Source organism: Trichechus manatus, unplaced genomic scaffold (assembly GCF_000243295.1).
Source record: "Trichechus manatus latirostris isolate Lorelei unplaced genomic scaffold, TriManLat1.0 scaffold00095, whole genome shotgun sequence".
Classification (NCBI taxonomy): Eukaryota; Metazoa; Chordata; class Mammalia; order Sirenia; family Trichechidae; genus Trichechus; species Trichechus manatus.
Genome location: NW_004444031.1, coordinates 4,089,621 through 4,112,564, shown reverse-complemented (window position 1 = coordinate 4,112,564; position 22,944 = coordinate 4,089,621). Strand labels below are relative to the sequence as shown.

The 22,944-nt window shown below is 38.4% G+C and overlaps 1 long non-coding RNA gene across 2 annotated transcripts in view; it reads right to left on the bottom strand.

The window, feature by feature from the left end:
* Positions 1–2,592: 2,592 nt before the first annotated feature.
* Positions 2,593–22,944, bottom strand: part of LOC111821660 (uncharacterized) — a 90,585-nt gene continuing 70,233 nt past the window's right edge. The window contains exons 1-3 of one of the 2 annotated variants that reach the window (XR_002825002.1): positions 18,201–18,746; positions 16,153–16,216; positions 2,593–4,209 (exon numbers count right to left, since the gene is read on the bottom strand). This is a non-coding gene — a long non-coding RNA (uncharacterized LOC111821660). Of the gene's footprint in view, positions 4,210–16,152; positions 16,217–18,200; positions 18,747–22,944 lie in introns of those variants that run through there. The other variant, XR_002825003.1, reaches the window with a different exon arrangement.

Sequence of the window (22,944 nt, the reverse complement as noted above, 5' to 3'; positions counted from 1 at the left end):
TGGGGTTGTTAACCAATGTCATAAAACAACATGTGTACTACTGTTTCATGAGAAACTATTTGTTCTGTAAGCCTTCACCTGAAGTACAATAAAAAAAAAAAAAAAGAAACAATTTTTGTTGGTTACGAGGGATGGGACAGATGGGGCGGGGAACTAAATAGATAAGTGGTAACTTTGGTGAAGGGTATCACAGTATACATTACTCGGGAAGCCAGAACAACTTGTACAAGGAAAGGTCATGGAAGCTCCACAGACACTTCCAAACTCCCTGAGGGACTGAATTGCTGGGTGGAGGGCTGTGGGGACAATGGTCTTGGGGAACATCTAGCTCAATTGGCATAACACAGTTTATGAAGACAATGTTCTACCTTCTACCTTGGTGAGTAGTGTCTGGGATCTTAGAAGCCTGTGAGCAGCCACCTAAGATACTCAACTGGTATCACCCCTTCAGGAGCAAGGGAGAACAAAGAGAACAAGATACAAGGAAAAGATTAGTCCAAAGGACTAACGGACTACAGCTACCATGGCCTCCACCAGATTGAGTCCAATACAGCTAGATGGTGCCCGGCTACCACTAGTGACTGCTCTGACCGGGATCACAATAGAGGGTCCTGGACAGAGCTGGAAAAGGATGTAGAACAGAATTCTAACTCACAAAAAAAAGACCAGATTTACTGGCCTGGCAGACTGGAGAAAGGCCGAGAGTATGGCCCCTGGATACCTTTTTAGCTCAGTGATGAAGCCCCTCCCGAAATTCACCTTCACCGTTCAGCCAGGGATTGGACAGCCTCATAAAACAGGTCTAATGAGGCACAGCAGTCCACGGACACGGACTAGAAGGCAGGAGGGGACAGGAAAGCTGGTGATAGGGAACCCAAGTTTCAAAAGGGACAGTGTTGACATGTCATGGGGTTGTTAACCATTGTCATAGGGCAATATGTGTACTAACTGTTTAATGAGAAACTATTTGGTCTGCAAACCTTCATGTAAGGTACAAAAAAAAAAGAATTATCTACGTAGATCACATTGACAACAGCAACTCAAAAGGTTTGATGGGAAGCCTAGGGGACAGTGAGTTGAAGATAATGGTGATGGAATAATTTGGAAAAGGATAGAATAGCAGCACAGCTGGAAGAATGTAATAGATGCCACTGAATTGTACATGTAGAAACTTTCGAAATGGTGTAACTTTGGCTATGTATATTTTCACCAAAAAAAGGTCCTCAAGGTCGAGAAGGGAGAATGTTGACACGTCGTGGGGTTCTTAACCAATGTCATAAAACAGTACGTGTACTGACTGTTTAATGAGAAACTATTTGTTCTGTAAACCTTCATCTAAAGAACAATAAAAAATTAAAAAAAAATATTATGCTGAGCAAAATAAGTCACACACACAAAAAGACAAATAATGTATGATTGCATTTATATGAACTGTCCTGAATAGGCAAATGCATGGAGATCAAAGTTTATTAGTGGTCAGCAGTGTGGGTTGGAGGGGGAAATGAGGAGGTATTGCTTAAGTGGTAGTTAAAGGTGATGAAAAAATTTGGTAACACAGAGTGGTGATTGTTGTACAACATGGGGAATGTAATTAACATCTTTGAATTGTACACATAAAAATGGTTGAGATAGCAAAATAAGAAAATAAGAAATAGCAAAATAAGGAAAAAAAAGATATTTCCTGGCTACCATTACTCTACATTTTGATCAAAGATTCTATAGAAGAACCCTGATCAAAAGGGGAGGAAAGACAAAATGGATTTTCAAACTCTTATGGAATCTAGGCTTTCTGGAGCCATGGAGGCTGGACGAACCCCTGAAACTATTGCCCTGAAATTATCTTTAAACTTTAAACTAAAAATATCCCTCTGAAGTCTTCTTAAAACCCAACAGTAGTTTAGCTTAGCTAGTAAAGAACGTTTGCCTTGAGCATTGTTTTCTTTTAAGATCTATCTGTATAGGATCAAATTGACAACAGCAACTCAAAAGATTATATGGGAACCTTAGGGGGCAGTGAATTTATGTTAATGGGAGAGGAACAACTCAGAAAAGGAGGGTAAGAATGGCTGCACAACTTGAAGAATGTAATCAACGTCACTGAATTCACATGTAGAAAATATTGAATTGGTGTATGTTCTGCTGTGTGTATTCTCAACAACGACAAAAATAAAATAAATCATTAAAAAAAAAAATTCAGAGTTGGGCCTTCACCAATCTGATAGGAGAAAAATGGCATCCAGTTATTTAAATTTGCATTTCTTCGATCACTAATGATTGAATAGTTTCTTTTGTCATTGTGTGCTTTGCTCACTTGTCTCTTTTGAGTGTTGGTGGTTTTTTTCTTATTGGTTGGTAAGACAACTGACCCTTTGTCATATTTGTCACAATCATTTTATTCTATGTTATTGCCTGCTTTTTAAGATTTCTATTTGTAGTGTTTTTTGGCAGTAACGTTTTTAAACGTTTCTAAATTGTCTTAGTTATCTAGTGCTGCCATAACAGAAGTACCACAAGTGGGTGACTTTTACACACAGAAATTTATTTTCTTACAGTTTAGGAGGCTAGGAGTCTGAATTCAGGGTGCCTACTCTAGGGGAAGGCTTTATCTCTGTTCGCTCTGGGAGAAGGTCCTTATTCCTTGGCTCTTTGGTGATCTTCATGTTGCATGGCATCTGTCCTCTCCCTCTGCTTGCTTCACTGTCCTAATCTGCTCGTTTTACATCTCAAAGGTAATTGGATTAAAACACGCCCTACACTGATATGGTCTCTTTAACATACAAAGAAAACCTATTCCCAAATGGAATTATAACCACCGGTATAGGGATTAGGATTTAAAACATATTTGGGGAGAACATAATTCAATTTGTAACATTAGTATTCTATACAATGGAGTATTATTCAGCCATGAGGAGAAATGAAGTTCTGGTACGTGCTATGACATGGCTGAACCTTAAAACAACCTCCCAATAACCCCATGGATTCATTTCCATTTTATAGATGAGGAAATGAGGCTTTTAGCACCTCCAGTCTTACAGGAAACTGATTCCAGCATGGGTGTTGGGCTAAGGTCCTTGGAAGAGGTGGTGATTTTCCTGTGAGCAGTTTAATACATACAGCCTTTTGCCCATATCCTTGTTTTTGACAAGCAGCTGTGGTGGGCATTTTAAAAGTCCTGGAATTATTTTAGGGTTGTACGATGATGACGGGATTTTGTTTTTTTCCTCTGAGCTTTTCTGTGTATTCCTAAGTTTTACGGGCAAGACTTGTTAGCAGATCTGCTAAGCTATGACACCTTAACAGTTAAGTTTCTTTATGGTTATAAAATTCTGTTAAATGTTTGTGCAAGTTAAGCATTCGTTAACCTTGCAGGGCTATAAAATTCATTGCACCCTTACTTGCTGTTAGTTGTTCAGATATACCAAGATAACAAAGTTATATTTGCCAAGTATCTCTGGAACAAAGTTTCACTTTAATTCATTGGCTCATTAGAAAATGTTCTAGCATGATATGAAAAATTTAAGCAATCACAATTTTGTCTTCTCCAAAGTTTTAAATTTCTCCTATCGTGATAGAAGTTCCTTTATCTTCTATCATAATAAAGCTCAACAGGTAAATATAAACCACTTCTCAAAAAAAAAAAAAAACCAGAAAAACTCAACCAAAAAAAGACACGAAAGTGAGTTCCACTGCATATTTTTCATTTTTTAGAACGGTTTTAGATTTACAGAAATCTTGAGCAGAAAGTACAGAGTTCCCACATACCCTCCTACACAGTTTTCCTTATTATTAGTATCTTATATTAGTATTGTACATTTGTTACAATTATTGAACCAATTGCTGATACATTATTATTAACTGAATTCTAGAGTTTATTCAGATTTCCTTAGTTTTTTACTGAATGTCCTTTTTCTGTTTCAGGATTCCATCCAGGGATACCACATTACATGTAGTTGTCATGTCTTCTTAGTTTCCTCTTGCCTATGACAGTTTCTCAGACTTTCCTTGTTTTTAAAGACCTTGAGGGTTTTGAGGAGTATCAGTCAGGTATATTGTAGAATACCACTTTCTTGGAATTTCTTTCATGTTTTTCTCTTGATTGGGGGTTTTGGGGAGAAAAATCCCAGAGGAAAAATGCCATTTTCATCACATCTCTTATCAGCAGAACATACTATCAACCTGATTATGACTGTTGATGTTGACCTTGATCACCTGGATGAGAAAGAGTTTGTCAGATTTCTCCACTGCAAAATTATTCTTTCTCCCCCTTTGCATACTAGACTCTTTGGAAGAATCTCTGCTTATTTCGCTATGCTAATCCTGTCTCATTAACATAACAAAGACAACCAATTCTCAAATGCGATTATAACCACAAGCATAGAGGTTAGGATTTACAACATATATTTTTGGGAAACACAATTCAATTCATAACATTCTACCCTTTGGACCCTCAAAATTCATATCCTTCCCATATGCAAAACACATTCACCCATCACATTATCCCAAAAGTCTTAAATCAACTCCAAGTCCAAAATCTCATCTTTTGAATCATCTAAATCAAATATGGGTGAGACTTTAGGTGTATTCAATCTGGGGGCAAAATTCCTCTTAATCTGTGAACTTGTGAAATCTAGAATACAAACTATCTGTTTCCAAAGTACAAATGACTGGCACAAGGTAGACATTTCCACTACAAATGGGAGAAATTGGAGGGAAAGAAGGGAAAACCCAGCAAACAATTTACATTAGTTCTTAAGGCTTGAAAATAATCCTCTGTTCTCTGAGACCATCTGGGCAATGGCCCTGCCCTCCAGACTCTGGGTTTTGGCCATGCTGCCTGAATTCTGGGTGGAGGCCCCTTGGTCCTGGGCTTCAGCTCCACCTTCTAGGCTATCTTAGTTATCTAGTGTTGCTCTAACAGAAATACCACAAGTGGATGGCTTTAACAAAGAGAAATTTATTTTCTCACAATCTAGTAGTCTACAAGTCCAAGTTCAGGGTGTCAGCTCCAGGGGAAGGCTTTCTCTCTGTTGGCTCTGGAGGAAGGTCCCTGTCATCAGTCTTCCCTCAGACTAGGAGCTTCTGCGCGCAGGAACCCGGGGTCCAAAGGACATGCTCTGCTCCTGGCACTGGTTTCTTGGTGTTGTGAGGTCCCCCACTCTCTGCTTGTTTCCCTTCCCTTTTCTCTCTTACAAGAGATAAAAGGTGGTGCAGGCCACACTCCAGAGAAACTCCCTTCACGTTGGATCAGGGATGTGACCTTAGTAAGTGTGTTACAATCCCACCCTAATCCTCTTTAACATAAAATTACAGTCAAAAAATGAGGACAACCACACAATACTGGGAATCATGGCCTGGCCAAGTTGACACACATTTTTGAGAGACACAATTCAATCCATAACATTCCACCCTTTAGCCCCCCAAAATTCATGTCCTTGCCACATGTAAAACACATTCATCCCATCATATCGTAGCAAAAGTCTTAAATCAACTCCAAGTCCAAAATCCAAAAATTCCTCTTCATCTGTGAAATCTAGAATACGAGTTATCTGCTTTCAAAGTACAATGGTGCAACAGGCAGGCCCAAGGTAGACATTTCCATTACAAATGCGAGAAACTAGAGGGAAAGAAGGGATAACAAGCACCAAGAAAGTCAGCAGAACACATTACATTAGCCCTCAAGGCTTGAAGATAATCCTCTATTCTCTGAGACCATTTATACATTGGCCCTTCCCTCCAGACTCTAGGTATTAGCCACACTCTCCAGATTCTGAGTGGAGGACCCTCGCCCTGGGCTTTAGCTCCACCTTCCACGCCCGCTGGAACAGCAACACTGGTCCGTCGAATTTGGGCAGCTCCATTCTCCTAGTTCATCTGACTGACAATTCCACCCTTTGAGACATCAGAGATGTGGCCCTACCCTGAGACTGAGGCAGCTCTGCTTCCTGTGTTCCTTGTCTTTTCAGCTTCTGCTTTCTGGTTCCTTGGCCTCTTAGACCCTTGGGCCTTGCCACCTGCATCTGCCTTACTGGGGCAGGTGTTCCAAAGCTCTTTAGCTCCACTGATAAGTGCCTGGAGGCACCCCACTCTACCAGTAAACTTTGGCCAGAGTGCACTCAGCTCTCTTACTTTATGGGTTGGCAAGCATAGCTCCACTAATAAATGCCCAGAGGCACCCCACTCTGCCAGGAAGCACTCAGCTCTCTCACTTCGTGGGTGAGCTCCAGCACTGTCTTGTGCTGGTCTCCTGGTTCTGCTGCTGCCGTTTCTCAGCTGCTGCTGTTGTCTGTTGCTGATTCTTGCCATCTGCCCAGTCTGCAGTGTAGCAGCTTTCCTCACTTCCTTCTGAATCCTCACTAGAATTTTCTTTGATGTCCTCAGACAGCAAGAAGCAGCAGCAGAGAAATGGCAGCAGCAGAGAGACAGGAGGACCTCATATCACCAAGAAACAAGAGCCAGGAGAATAGTGCATCTGTTGGTCCCCGGGTCCCTGCACTGAGAATCTCCTAGACCAGAGGAAGATTGATAACAAAGACTTTCCTCCAGAGCTGACAGAGAGAAAGACTTCCCCTGGAGCTGGCATCCTGAATTTGGATTTCTAGCCACCTAGACTGTGAGAGAATAAATTTCTCTTTGTTAAAGCCATCCAGTCGTATTTCTGTTATAGCAGCACTAGATAATTAAGACACCTTCCAAGAAACATTTGAACATAATTTAGACAAGTTCTTTGCCACTGCATAGAAAGCATCGCCCTTCCCCCACTGTCCAATCACATATTCATCATTTTCTTTTAAAGTCTCACCAGAAGCACATCTGACATACACATTTCTAGCAACATTCTGTTACTGGCACCATATGTATTCTCTAAAACAGTAGAGACTTTCTCCATAGCTCTCCTCACTTCCTTCTGAGCTCTCAACAGAATTGCCTTTAACATCTGTAATTCCACCAACAGACTCTTCAAGGCAATCTAGGCTTTTACTATTAGGCACCTTAAATCTCTTTCAGCCTCTACCCATTAAGTAATTCCAAAACCGCTTCCACATTTTACGTATCTGTTACATATCCCTTCTCATTACCAAATTCTGTTTTAATTATCTAGTGCTGCTATATCAGAAATACTACAAGTGGGTGGCAAAACAAACAAATTTATTTTCTCACAGTTTAGGAGCCTAGAAGTCTGAATTCAGGATGCCAGCTGGAGGGGAAGGCTTTCTCTCTCTGTTGGCTCTGGAGGAAAGTCCTTATCTCTTTGAGTTTTGCTCCTGGGCAATCTTCATGTGACTTGGTATCTCTCTTCCCCCATCTCTGCTTCTTTCACTTGCTTATTTAATCTCTTTTATATCTCAAAGGAGATTGATTTAAGACATACTCTGCACTAATCCTGTTCATTAACATAGCAAAGACAACCTATTCTCAAATAGGATTGTAATCACAGGCATAAAGGTTAGGATTTATAATACATTTTTGGGAGACACAATTCAATCTGTAACAGCATCCATTTACTTAATTACTTAATTCCATTATACATATATAGCTGTATCAGATTTGTTAAGGTATGTCTTTCCTGGGATACCCAGACTTCCTGAATCCTTTTTTATAATTTGCATACATTAAGGTTTACTCTTTGTGTTGTAAAGTTCTATAGGTTTTAATGATTGCATAATATCATGTGTCCCCCATTACAGTATCATACAGAATAATTCCATTGCTCTAAAAATGCCCTGTGCTTTACCTGTTCATCCCTCCCTCCATCCCCTAAACCACTAGCAACCAGTGATCTTTTTACAGTCTCTATAGCTTTGCCTTTTCTACAATCATACAGTACGTAACCTTTTTGTCCTGCCCTCTTTCACTTAGCAATATGGATTTAAAGTTCCTCTATACCTTACAGAGCCCTGGTGGTGCAGCGGTTAAGAGCTGGGCTGCTAACCAAAAGATTAGCAGTTCAAATCCAGCAGGTACTCCTTGGAAGCCCTATGGGGCAGTTCTACTCTGTCCTATAAGGTCCCTATGAGTCAGAATTGACTCGACGGCAACAGGTTTGGATCTATGTCTTAAATCCTGGTAGTGCAGTGGTTAAATGCTTAGCTGCTAATTGAAAGGTCAGCAGTTTGAACCCACTGGCAGCTCTTTAGAAGAAAGACCTGGTGATATTCTCCTGTAAAGATTACAGCCTTGGAAACCCTATGGGGAAGTTCTACTCTGTCCTATAGGGTCACTATGAGTTGGAATTGACGGGATGGCAGACAACAATGTCTTTTGATAGCTTGATAACTAATTTCTTTTTATCACTTAATACTAATCCATTGTATGGATGAATCACAGTTTGTTTATTCATTCACTTTTTGAAGAATATCATGGTTACTTCCCAGATTTTAGCTAAATAAAGCTGCTTTAAACATTCATATACAGGTTTTTGTGTGGATGTAAGTTTTCAACTCAACTGGTTAAAGGCCTAGGAGTACAATTGCTGGACAGTATGGTAAGGAATGGAATTTAAAATTCTCATGAAATTCAGATTTCAAGATTCCATGGAGGTTGAAATGACTACCCAAACTGTCACCCTGAGATAACCTTTTAACCTTAAGTCTTGAGAAAACTGGTTTATCTTAATGAGTAAAATATGTTTGTCTTGGGCATTGTGTTCTTTTATAGAATTATCTATGTGCAGTTTTGACAAACAATTCCAAAGGACAGACTAGAAGCTATGATTTAAACTCAATCAGTAATTATTTTAATTGTTTTCCAAGACAATGCTGTATGGAATCCTTTATGACCACAAATTGCCTCATCAGTTCTATTCTGGCCCTTATCCATGGCAATGTATAATTACTAGTAATAAGATGGAGTATAAAAAATCTGTGAAAGATCTTTCTTCTTTGGAACATTTTTGACTTTGTAGTTGGAAATGTTGCCCCAATTTGTAAATTGTATATTAAATAAACTTCAATTTCTATTATTGGATTAGTATTATTTTTGTTTAACAATGTTAATACTATGTTTAGCTTTGTAAGAAACTGCCAAACTGTCCAAAGTGTCTATTCAGATCATTTGCTCATTATTTAATTGGAGTGTTTGCTTTCTTAATGTTAGAGATTTATGAGCACTTTATATATTTTGGATACATGCCCTTTATCAGATATTGTTTTGTAAATGTTTTCTCTCAGTCTGGCCTGCCTGTTCATTCTCTTAACAATGGCTTTCAAAAAAGAAAAGTTTTTAATTTTAATAAAGTCCGATTTATCAGTTTTTTCTTACATGGATTTTGCTTTTGCTGTGGTATCTAAAAATTTATTGCCAAATCTAAGGTCTCCTATGTTATATTCCAGAAATTTTGTATTTTGTATTTAGGTCTGTGATCCATATTGAATTATTTTTTGTGAAAAGTATAGGGTCTGTGTCTAGATTCGTTTGTTTTTGCGTATGATTTCCAGTTGTTCCAGCACCATTTGTTGAAAAGACTTTCCTTTCTCCATTGAATTGCCTTTGTTCCTTTGTGGAAGATTAGTTGACTATATTTGTATAGGTCTATTTTTGGACTCTGTATTGTGTCTTATTGATCTATATGTCTATTCTTTTGCCAATAACACCCTGTCTTGATCACTATAGCTTTATAGTAACTATTAAAGACAGATAATATCAGTCCTCTGACTTTTTTCTTCATCTTCAGTATTGCATTGGCTATTCTGGGTTAGTTTTTTTTTTTTTTTTTAACCTTTTCATATAAACTTATAATCAATTTGCCAATATCCATTTTCTGTTATTTTGATTGAGATTGCACTGAATGTATAAATTAAGTTGGGTAGATCTAAATCTTAACGATATTTAGTCTTTCAATCCTTGAATATGAAATATCTCTGCATTTATTTAGATCTCCTTTGATTTCTTTTATCAGTGTTTTATAGTTTTCTGCATATACATCCGATACATTTTTGTTAGATTTATACCTATTTCATTTTTAAATGCTAATGTAAATGGTACTGTGTTTTTAATTTTAAATTCCAATTGCTTTTTTCTGACATAAAGGAAAGCAATTGATTTTTGTATAACCTTGTATCCTTCGGTCTTGCTATAATCTCTCATTAGTTCCGGGAGCCTTTTTTTGCCAGTTCTTTGAAATTTTCTAGATGAAAAATTACGTATATGTGGACAGTTTTGTTTCTTCCTTCCCAATCTGTATGTCTTTTTATTTCCTTTTCTTGTCTTTTTGAACTTAGCTAGGACTTCCAATATGAAGTTGAATAGTAGTGGTGAGAGAGAACATCCTTGCTTTGTTCCCAATTTTAAGGGGAAACCATCCAGTTTTCTCATCATTAATTATAATGTTAACTATAGGTTTTTGTAAATGTTCTTTATCAAGATGAGGATATTTCCCTCCGTTCCTATTTTACTGAGAGTTTTTCTCGTGAATATGTATTGGATTATGTCAAATGCTCTTTTTGTATCAATTTTTTGATCATATATATATTCTTCCTTTAGTCTATTGATATGGTGGATTACATTAATTGGCTTTCAAATGCTGAACTATGTCATGGTTTGAATTATGTCCCCCAAAAAATGTGTATATCAGTTTGGCTGGGCCATGATTCCTGGTACTGTGTGATTTTCCTATATGTTGTAAACCTGCCTCTATGATGTTAATGAGGGAGGATGGGTGGCAGTTGTGTTAGTAAGGCACGACCTGATCTACAAGACTGGATTGTGTCCTGAGGCAATCTCTTGAGATATAAAAGACAGAAGTGAGCAGTGAGACAGGGGGACCACATACCATCAAGAAAGCAGTGCCAGGAGCAGAGCGCGTCCTTTGGACCGGGGTCCCTGTGCAGAGAAGCTCCTAGTCCAGGGGAACACTGAAAAGACGAAGGCCGACAGAGAGAAAAAGCCTTCCTCTGGAGCTGATGCCCTGAATCTGGACTTTTAGCCTACTTTGACTATGAGGAAATAAACTTCTCTTCGTTAAAACCATCCACTTGTGGTATTTCTGTTACAGCAGCACTAGATGACTAAGACAAACTAGCTTTGCATATCTGGAAGAAATCCTACTTGGATGTGGTGTATAATTTTTAAAACATACATGGTTGCATTCAATTTGCTATTATTTTGTTGCTAATAACTTTTTGCACCTACAATCATCAGAGATATTTGTCTGTAGTTTTCCTTTCTTGTTATACCTTTATTTGGTTTTGGCATTAAAGTAATGCCTGGCTTCATAAAGGAGTCACTGGGGGTACAAATGGTTAAAGTGCTTGGCTGCTGACCAAGAGTTTGGAAGTTCAAGTCCACCCAGAGGTGCCTTGGAAGAAAGGTTTGATGATCTACTTCTGAAAAAAGCTGCCATTGAAAATCCCATGGAGCACAGTTCCACTCAGACACACATGGGGTCACCATGAGTTGGAGTTAACGCCATAGAAACTGGTTTTCTGGCTTCATAGAATGAGTTAAGGCATGTTCTTTCTGATCTATTTTCTGAAAGACATTGTAGAGAACTGGTATCATTTTTTTCCTTAAATGTGTAGAATTCGCCAGTGAAACCATCTGGGCCTGGTGTTTTCTTTTTGAAATATTATTAATTTTAATTATTGATTCAATTCCATTAATAGTTGTAGGTCTATTCAGATGATCTGTTTCTTATTGTATGAGTTTTAGTAGTTTTTGTCTAAGAGAAATTCAGTTGAAATATAAAGATACAGATAAGTCAAAACTAAAGGGATTAAAAAGATAAACCATGCTAACACTAATCAGATGAAAGTGGGAGTAGCTATATTAATTTCAGACAAAGCAGACTCAGAACAGGAAAATGATCAGGGATAAAGAAGGCCAGTACATAATGAAAAGGGGGTCAAATCTCCAAGAAGACAAAACAACCCTTAATGTGTATGCATCTAACAGAGTATCAAAATTTGTGAGGCAACAACTGATAAAACTACAAGGAGAAATATACAAATCTACTATTATAGTTGGAGACTTCAACACCATCTTTCAGTAATTGATAGATCCAACAGACAGAAAATCAGTAAGGATATAGTTGAACTGAACAGCACTATTAATCAACTAGATCCAATTGACATTTATAGAATTGTCTAGGGGTTGCCAACATATTCACACAAAAATTTGAAATATTGAGTTTATCATCTGGATGATGAAAAACCAGTCAGATGGTTGGAAATTTTTAGTGTCATAGCATAGACAAAGCTTTAATTTAAGCTATGGTGATTGCTAACCTCTCCTTGGAAAGGCTGGTCACAAGAGAACTTGCTTTGTGGTAAGATTTTAGATTGACAAAGTATGTGGAAATTAAAAAAATAAGATAAAATTTTCTCTCTCAAATGATGTATATGTAGACTTTGTATTGTTAAGAAGTTGTACACCGCCAAAGCAGACAGAATTTGTTTCAAGCTAAAGAGAAAAATTCTATTGGATTTTAGTTTTCTTTTATTGTATAAATTAGGGGTTGGCAAACAACAGATTGTAGGCCAAATATAACCTGCCACCTATTTTTGTAAATAAAGTTTTACTGAAACTCAGCCATGCCCGTTTGGTTACTCTTTTAGTTACTCAGTGCTGCTATAACAGAAATACCACAAGTCAATGGCTTTAACAAAGAGAAATTTATTCTCTTACAGTTTAGGAGTCTAGAAGTCCGAATTCAGGATGCCAGCTCCAGGGGAAGATTTTTTCCTGTTGACTCTGGGGGAAGGTTCTTATCATTAATCTTCCCCTGGTCTAGGAGCTTGTCAGTGCAGGGACCCCAGGTCCAAAGGACATACTCCACTCCTGGAGGTTCTTTCTTGGTGGTATAAGCTCCCCCTCCTCTCTGTTCGATTCTCTCTTTTATATCTCACAAGAGATTTGACTCAAGATACAACCTAATCCTGTAGATTGAGTGCTGCCTCGTTAATTTAACTGCCTCTAATCCTGCCTCATTAACATCATAGAGGTTAGGATTTACAATACATAGGATAACACATCAGATCACAAAACAGTGGACAACCACACAATAGTTGGAATCCTGGCCTAGCCAAGTTGACACACATTTTGGGGGGACACAATTCAATCCATAACATTCTACCCTTTGGCCTTCAAAAATTCATATCCTTGCCACATGTGAAACACATTCACCCCATCATATCATTCCCAAAGTCTTAAATCAACTCTAAGTGCAAATTACATCCTGGGACAAAATTTCTCTTCATCTGTGAAATCTAGAATACATGTTATCTGCTTCCAAAGTACAATGGTGGAATCGGCACAGTGGAGACATTTCCATTACAAATGGGAGAAATTGGAGGGAAAGAAGGGATAACAGGTACCAAGCAAGTCCAAAACCCAGCAGAACACATTACATTAGCTCTCAAGGCTTGAAAATTATTCTGTGTTCTCTGAAACCATTTAGGCAATGGTCCTGCCCTCCAGACTGTGGGTCTTAGCCAAACTCTCCAGATTCTGGATGGAAACCCCTTGGCCCGAGGCTTCAGCTCTGCCTTCCAGGTCCACTGGGACAGCAACTCTGCTCCCTCAGATTTGGGTGGCCCCATTCTTCTGGGCCAGCTGAGTAGTGACCTTACCCCCTCAACCCCGGCAGGCCCCATTCTTCTGCCCCTTGGGGTTGGCAGTCTGCCCCTTCAGCTTTGGGTAGCGGATCTGGTCCCATCCCCCTGACATTCGTGAATGGCAGCCCCACACTCCAGAATTGAGTTGGTGAAGATCTGACTTTGACACCTAGGAGGCTGTGGCCCTGCCCTTTGAAACCCCAGAAGCTATGACTCCACCCTTTGAGAACTCAGAGGTCATGGCCCTAACCCTTGCGATTGAGGCAGCTCTGCTTTCTGGTTCCCTGGTCTCTAGGCCCCTCAGGCCCTTGGGCTGGCCTGGCATCTACCCTGCTTGGGCAAGCATTACAAAGGTCTTTAGCTCTACTGATAAGTGCCTAGAGGCACCCCACTCCGCCAGGAAGCCTACTGCACAAAGACACTCAGCTCTCTTGCTCTGTGGGTTGGCTCCCAAGCTGTCTCGCGCTGGTCTCCTGGTTCTGCTGTTGCTGTTTCACTGCTGCTGCTTCTCACCATGTGCACCATCTCTGGTGTTATAGATTTGCTCACTTCCTTCTGAGCCCTCACCAGAATTATCTTCGAAGTCCATGATTCCACCAACAGTCTTTTCAAGGCATCTTAAAACTCTTCCAGCCTCTACCTATTCACAATTTCAAAAGTGCTTCCACATTTTAGGTATCTGTTAGAGCAGCACCCTACTCTCAGTACCAAATCCTGTCTTAGTTATCTAGTGCTTCTATAACAGAAATACTGCAAGGTGATGGCTTTAACAAACAGAAGTTGATTCTCTCGAAGTCTAGGAGGCTAGAACTCTGAATTCAGGGCACCAGATCCTGGAGAAGGCTTTCTCTTTCTGTCAGTTGTGGAGGAAGTTTCTTGTCATCAATCCCCCTGGTCTAGGAGCTTCTCAGTGCAGGGACCCCAGGTCCACAGGATGTGCTCTGCTCCTGGTGCTTCTTTCTTGGGGTATGAGGTCCCCTTGTCTCTCTGCTTGATTCTTTTATATCTCAAAAAGAGATTGACTCAAGATACAACCTAATCTTGTAGATTGAATCCTGTCTCATTAACATAACTGCCTCTAATCCTGCCTTATTGACATCATAGAAGTTAGGAGTTACAACACATAGGGTAATCACATCAGATGACAAAATGGTGGACAACCACACAATACTGGGAATCGTGATGTAGCCAAGTTGATACACATATCTGGGGGGACATAATTCAATCCATAACAGTTACATATTGTTTATGGCTGCTTTTGAGCTATAAAGGCAAAGTTGAATAGTTGCAACAGAGGTTCTATGGCCTGTAAAGCAAAACATATTTACTATCTGAACCTTTACACAGAAAGTTTGTAGGCCTCTAGTGTAAATGATAAAAATATACTTTTTAAAGCATCAGACCAAGCACATAGTCTGTCCCAAGCAATCTTTACTAAAATAATCATTTTCTGTTTTTTTAGACATTATTTTTATTGTAACTATCATGAAGTTATAGTTATCTAATTTTTGCATTTTTTCTCTTACCAAGCAAAATTTCTCTGTATTGCTTTCGTAAAGTTTTCTTTCTCTTTCTCTTTCTTTCCTTTTCTACTTGAAAATTCAACTCCTAACTCTTTATTTTCTGTAACTTCAGACTAGTCAAATAAAATATTGGAATTCAATGTCATGTCCATAGTTCCTCTTAAATTTCCACTGACAATAAAATGCATTTTGTGCTATGACATTCCTCGTAAGAGCCCAGTGTTGGAATAGTAGATAAAATATCACAAGACATCTAATAACTAGATTTATCTAGCAGAATCTTGAGGTATCCTCCCAAGTTCAGGCGGTGAATAGACATTTTGATAATGGAGCAACGTTTCAGAAAGTTTTATTTTTTTCCTTCTTCACTCTAAAATAGTATTTTAATGAGTTTAAATAATCCTTGTAAGATTATCTTGAAAGACGTATTTTAAAAGTTAAGACGTTTTCCCCAATTATATATTAATTTTATTGTTGTCATTTAATACAATGCCTGACAATTTAAAATTAGGAACATTAATACAACTATATCCTAAGAAATAATTGAGTTGTGATACAACAACCTTTTCAAAAAATTTAATTTCCTATCAAATGAGAATCAGTTGAAACAACCAAATGCTTAAGTGCTCTTGATTAGTATTTAAAAATCTCCATGACTACATTTGCGTTCATACATATTACAACATTATATGAAATTAGCTTTGATTTGAAATAAGGATTTCATCTTATATTATACACATATGTATGTATATAAAGGCAGCTTTTCAATCAAATGAAAAGTCAGATTACTAGAACCATGGGATAAAACTTAAATCCACTGATTATTTTACATATCCTTTAAATTTAATTATAATTTTAATGTATTTTTAATAAATTGACTACTATAAGCACACATCATATATTCATTCAACTAAGTATTTTAGTGCAGGAGACTCAGGGTATTATAGAAAATAGTGAATCCTGCTTTCTGCCGTCAAGGTGCTTATAATCTTATGAATTTATAATTTTAATAAGTTATGATCTTATAATCAATGAATAAATGAAACCAACCATTCAGTCAACAGATCTTTATTCTGTACCTGTTGTATGCTTGGCATCGTCTCTGGGTCAGGGTGAGGGATGCAATGGTGCACAGCAGTCTTTCTGTCATGGCATGTAATATAGAAAAAACTGATTGAGAAAGGCCCTAAGAGAACTACTAAAACATGCTAAGAGAGAATAGAGTAGAAAGAAAGGAATTTTGGCTGATTAGGACAGGAGTTGGGGTACGAAATCTTCATGAAAGGTGAGGCCAAAGAATTGCATTAAGAAAGATAGCAGAATTCAATATATAAGCATTGGAAGGGCATTCCAGGAAGTGAGAGGAGAATTAACAAGGATGCATAGCTGAGAAAGTTGTATGTGGAATGTTTAAAGAAAGTACAACAGTTTTGGAAACCTGTTTTTCAGTTTCTAATAAAGTTAAACATCACCCAGCAGTGCCACTCCTAGGTATGCACTCAAGGAAAATGAATGCAGATGTTCACAAAATGACTCACAAAGATATTCCTATTAGCTTTATTCATAATAGCCCAAACCTAGAAACAACCCAAAGATCCATCAAGAGAAAAATAGGTAAATAATTGATGTTATGTCTTTACAACAGAATACTATTCTGCAATAAAAAAGAACAAGCTACTGATACATACAGCAACATGAATTGTATTCTTAATTTTAAATTGCTCAACATTTTATTTATGTTAAGTTAAATAAGTCAGACACAAAAGTGTACACACTGAATGATTCCAGTTATATGAAGCCCTAAAAACCAAAAAATCAAATCCATTGCCGTCAAATCTATTCTGACTCATAGCAACCCTATAGGACACAGTAGAACTGCCCCATAGGGTCTCCAAGGCTGTAATCTTTGCAGACGAAGACTGCCACATCTTTCTCCCAAGGAGTAGCTGGTGGGTTTGAACCACCTACTTTTCAGTTAGCAGCTGAGCGCTTAACCACTGCACCACCAGGGCTCTTGTATGAAGCTCTAGAATGGACAAAATTAATCTATGTTGATAAATATCAGAATAGTTGATATCTCATGGAATATATTGTCTGGGGCATGAAGAGACCTTCTAGGGTGATTCAAGTGTTCTGTATCCCTATCTGAATGATGGTTTCATGTGTGTACATTTATCAGAATTAATGGAGCATTTGTGCTTCTTACTACGTACAAATTGTACCTCAATAAAGTGCATAAAGTACAGCAAGATATCTGCTGAAAGGAGCAGGAATTGAGGGTTTAAGGAGAGAGAAAATTTGGAAGACCTGAATATGGAAGGAGATTATGATGTACTGATAAGATCAGCTCTTTATTTTATTTTTTTATGGGGTTTCAATGGCATTTGTGTCAGTTTAAGCAAGCTTTGTGAACTGATAAGCTCAGTTGGCTAGATCATAGGGAAAATGAGCTCTGTCTCTGCAAAGATTTGACTTGAAGAAAAACAAAATAGCAGGTAAGCAAATCATGGACCATTTGACAACAGTTTCTTTGCTCTTCAACCTCTCAGCTCTGCATCCTTGTTCATTCTCCTCACTTCCTGGAATGCTCATCCAATGCCTATGTGATGAATTCTACTCTATTTTGGGGGCAACTCATTGACTCAATCTCTTGTGACTTTTCTACCCAACTCCTGTCCTTATCAGCCAAAATTTGTTTGTTTGTTTTTCTACTCCAAACTCTCTTAGGAATTTTTTTGTACTTTTCCTAAGGTCCTTTTCACTTGACTTTTTCTATAAAAGTGTCCGCTCTTAATGTTTTCCCTAGATGTAAATCAAGTTTCACTGCAAGTTTTAGTGCCTTGTCTTCATTGACTATGGCATGGGGTTGTGTCTTGTTTCTGTTTATTGTGTTTTTTTGTTTCTTGTTTTCCATTGGTTTTAGGGAAGAGTAGAGCAGAAATGCCTGTACTCCTCCATTTTTAACCAGAAGTCTTCAGAAGTACTTTTTTAGATAACATTTTCTTAATGCAGGGTGCAGAAGCACCTCAGAGATTTTTGTGGCATCAATTCATGCTTAGCATTGCTTATGGAAGATGTTCCTGATGAACTTTCCTTAAAATACCTAGTAGACACATGGAATACAGACTTTGGAGCTGGATAGATCTATGTGGTCTTCAGTAGGTTCTCTTGGTCCCAGCTTCTTGTCTGTAAAATGAATATATCCAATAGTTACCTCGTAAGGTTCTTGTGATGTGAAAACTAGAAATGATGTATATAAAATGGCTGTCAGAATGCCTGGAACATGGTAAGAACACAACACAACAAATAATAACTCTAATTATTAATATCAGAGAGTTTATTGAAGTCTTTTTATGATAATAAAGCTTGAATATTATGCCTACACTCCTAGTCCTTCAATTTGATTTGGCTTTGGACATTAGTAAAGAGTACTTTATTTTGGGATTGTCCTCTCTTTTGGCCGGAGAATTGCATATTTTAAAGCAGGGGTCAGCAAACTTTGTCTGTAAAAGACCAGATAGTAAATACTTTAGGCTTGAAATGATCTCTGTCGCATGTGCTCAACTTTACCAATATAGCAGAAAAGCAGGCTGTTATGGATTGAACTGTGTCCCCCCAAAATATGTGTCCACTTGGCTAGGCCATGATTCCCAGTATTGTGTGGCAGTCCACCATTTTGTGATCTGATGTGGTTATCCTATGTGTGGTAAATCCTAACCGCTATGATGTTAGTGAGGCAGGATAAGAGGCAGTTATGTTAATGAAGCAGGACTCAATCTACAAGATTAGAGTGTATCTCGAGTCAATCTCTTTTGAGATATAAAAGAGAGAAGCGAGCAGAGAGACAGGGGGCCTCATACTGATGTCATAAAACAATGTATGTACTAACTGTTTAATGAGAAACTAGTTTGTTCTGTAAACCTTCATCTAAAGTACAGCAACAAAAAAAAGAGATTGAAAAAAAAAAACGTTGGCAGGTCGAATCCACCAGGTGCTCCTTGGAAACCGTGTGGGGTAGTTGTACTCTATCGTATGGGGTCGCTATGAGTTGGAATTGACTTGACGGCAACAAGTTTGTTTTGTTTTTAAATTACGTTTTTATCATTTACTCCCCTCATAATGATTACCTCTAATGATTTTATTTTATGGATGAGGTTGCTTATATTTTGGGTGGTATTTTAAGCACAGAGTTTTTATTGTTTTGAAAATGTTTAACAAAATCTCCCTTACAAATACCATTGCCGTCAAGTCAATTCTGACTCATAGCGACCCTATAGGACACGAGTAGAACCGCCCGATAGGGTTTCCAAGGAGTGCCTGGTGGATTTGAACCGTCGATCTTTTGGTTAGCAGCCAAGCTCTTTACCACTGCACCACCTGGGCTCCACCCCTTACAGGTAATTCACCTAAATAACTCAAATAAATAATATACAGAAAACAAGAAATCAGTCATGATATTATAGAGACCAGTTCCTCCCATCTCAGCCTAAAAAATAGTTAGAGAATCAGATCTACAGAAAATTGTTGTCTATCTGTGTAAAACATTGTTTAATATTTTATTGCACATAGCCCTTTAGGATTTTTCTCTCTTTAAAAACCCTTTTAAGGGAAATTCCTTTTTAAGTGGATTTTGGATTTTTAATTGTATTTGGGTTAATCTCACAGGGTCGCTATGAGTCGGAATCCACTCCAAGGCAAAAGGTTTTTTTTGGAGGGTGGGAGTGTTAATCTGCATCCTGAAAACGGAAGATTGCCCAAGATTGTGGTATGAAAATGTATGAGAGGAACACCTTGTTTCTCAAGTTTTATTTTTTAGCTGAAGTGTCATTTGTATCTTTTAATATAAAGTTTTCCCTTTGCATAGATTTTTTTCTGTATTGTTGGTGTTACTAGTACAGTGCTATGGACACAGTAAATCCTCAATATATACTTATCATTAATAGAGCTATATTACTAATAATTATATTAGGCCTACATGCTAATATGATGCTTACTCAGTTGACTATCACTGGTAGATTTGATGGCATGGTTAGAAACTCTCAATGGGAGCACAGAGCAAGAGGATTAGGCCTTGTATAAATAAGTGCTGAGGGCTTCCTATGTGCTGGGCGCTTTGCTTAGTGTTTTACGTCATTAGCTCAATTTCTCTTCACAACAATGCTTTGCAGTACATGGGATTATTCATACTTTATAGATGGGAAAGCAGCCTACAAGAGGTTGAGTAATTTGCTCAATAACAGCCAATAAGTGGAAGAACCATGTTCCTACCTGTGGTCATGAATAGTATGCAGATGGGGAGGCATCCAAAGAAATAAATCTCTCCATCTCAGAACAGTTTGTTGGGCTCAGAATTTTAAAAGGGGCATATATAAAACTAAAAGGAGGTACAGGTACCAAGGACAAATATAAAGAAGCAGCATGGGCTTTTAAGTGTAGCCTGACTTATGAAAATCCTCTAGGAAAGGCTAATAAGCACAATAAATTAAAGATTATAGAAGAGGCTAGAAAATAGGTGCTACTAGAATGTCGTTCCACTGGAACGTCAGCTCCAAGAGTACAGATATTTTTATTACTTTTATTCAGCGCTGTATCCACCAGAATGGTGCCTGGCATATAGTTGGTGCTCACAGTTGGCACTGCAATCTTAGTCTAGTCTCAACACAGCCATTAGAATTGACCAGTTCTCTAATGATAGCCTTGTGGAAAAGATGGAGAAATGTGATTAAACAGCCCAAACCAGAGATTTGATTAATGCATTTGTATAAAAATAGATGGAATTCTTGCATTTGTCCTACAGGGACATTGTGGTGCACTGAATTGCGTTTATATGGCCTTTCTAGCCATGGTCTCCCCCCTCGCTTTCCCACCCCCAGCTGGGCAGTGTGATGGCAAGAGAACCCTGCAGGCCTGGATAGCATGGAGGGAGCTGGCAGCAGAGGCCGGCAAGACTCAGCGGCAGAGCAGAAGCTCAGGAGTAGTGCAGCTCCCCCACCCCCTCACCAGCAGTGTGGTGGTAGCCAGAGGCAGCGGTGATGTGACTACAGCATCTGACATTTAATCTGAACCACAGAGCGCCTGCCCAGCAGCGTAAGAATGGACATGAGTAATTTGAAGAAGGATAAGCGGTTCTCTTTTGAGACTCTGTTATTGTTTACCATTTGCTTTCTATAAATAGTAGTAATAGCTTTCACTTTGCCAGCCTATGTGTTTTGTGTGTCTGGCTCGATCACAGACGAACGTAGCACCTATATAATGGTTGATGCCACAGCGTGTATGTGTCTCATTTCTAGTAGTCTATGGCTACCTGCCAGTTTGAGGCACAACGTGTCTGTATGTGCAATGCAGATAGAGCATACAGACCTCTTGGCCTTATATAGGCCAACTTTTTCACAAATGTTTTCCATAAGAAATACAAAAATACACGGGCAGCCTCCTCCTTGCTCTGGAATTTAGTGTATAGAACACATCTTGAAACGAGAGATGAAGGGTATTGGTAGGTTCTGAAATTCGTAACACTCTCCAATTGCTTGTAAAGCACCAGTTGTTGTTTAATGGGATAAAAATATAGAAAGTATGCTTATGAAATATGTAGGTAACACACATGTTGGAAGATAGGGTAAGCCAGATAATGGATAAACCTGTGTCTTAGTTTCCTAGAGCTGCTAGAGCAAAACATCACAAAGTAGGTGGCTTTACAGAGCAGGAATTTACTGTCTCACAGTTTTGGAGGCTAGCAGTCTGAATTTAGATGTCAACAGGGCTAGGCTTTCTCTGTTGGCTCCAGCCTTGGGCGTTTCTTGGGATTCCTTGGCTTGTAGCTGGTCCTCACGTGGTATCTTAACCCTGTGTGTATATCTGTGTTTATTTTGCTCTTTTTTATCAGACACTACTTAGAAGGACTTAGGTTTAATAGCCACCCTACTTCAGTATGTCCTCATTAAAATAATAAATGAAAAATCCTATTTCCAAATAGAGTCACATTCACAGGTACAGGGGTTAGGACTTCAACATATCGTTTTGGGGGACACAATTCAATCCATTCAATCATCAGTCAGAACAAGGCCAGGGGCCAACTGCAGAACAGACCATCAATTGCTCATATGCAAGTTCAAGTTGAAGCTGAAGAAAAGTAGAACAAGTACACAAGAGCCAAAGTATGACCTTGAGTATATCCTACCTGAATTTAGAAACCATCTCAAGAATAGATTTTGTGCATTGAACACTAATGACCGAAGATCAGACGAGTTGTGGAATAACATCAAGTACATCATATATGAAGAAAGCAAAAGGTCATTAAAGACAGGAAAGAAAGAAAAGACCAAAATGGATGTCAGAAGAGACTCTGACAGTTGCTCTTGAACATCGAGTAGCTAAAGCGAAAGGAAGAAATGATGAAGTAAAAGAGCTCAACAGATTTCAAAGGGCAGCTCGAGAATACAAAATAAAGTATTATAATGATGTGCAAAGACAAGGAGTTAGAAAACCAAAAGGGAAGAGCATGCTTGGCATTTCTCAAGCTGAAACAACTGAAGAAAAAATTCAAGCCTTGAGTTGCAATAATGAAGGATTCTATGGGGAAAATATTGAATGACACAGGAAGCATCAAAAGATGGAAGGAACCTTCATCTAAAGTACAAAAAAAAAAAAAAGTAATCTATATGAGATCAAATTGACAACAGCAACTCAAAAGGTTTGATGGGAAGCCTAGGGGACAGTGAGTTGAAGATAATAGTGGTGGAATAATTTGGAAAAGGATAGTGAGAATAGCAGACAACTGGAAGAACGTAATTGATGTCACTGAATTGTACATGTATAAATTTTTGAAATGGTGTAACTTTGGCTATGTATATTTTCACCAAAAAAAAAAAAAA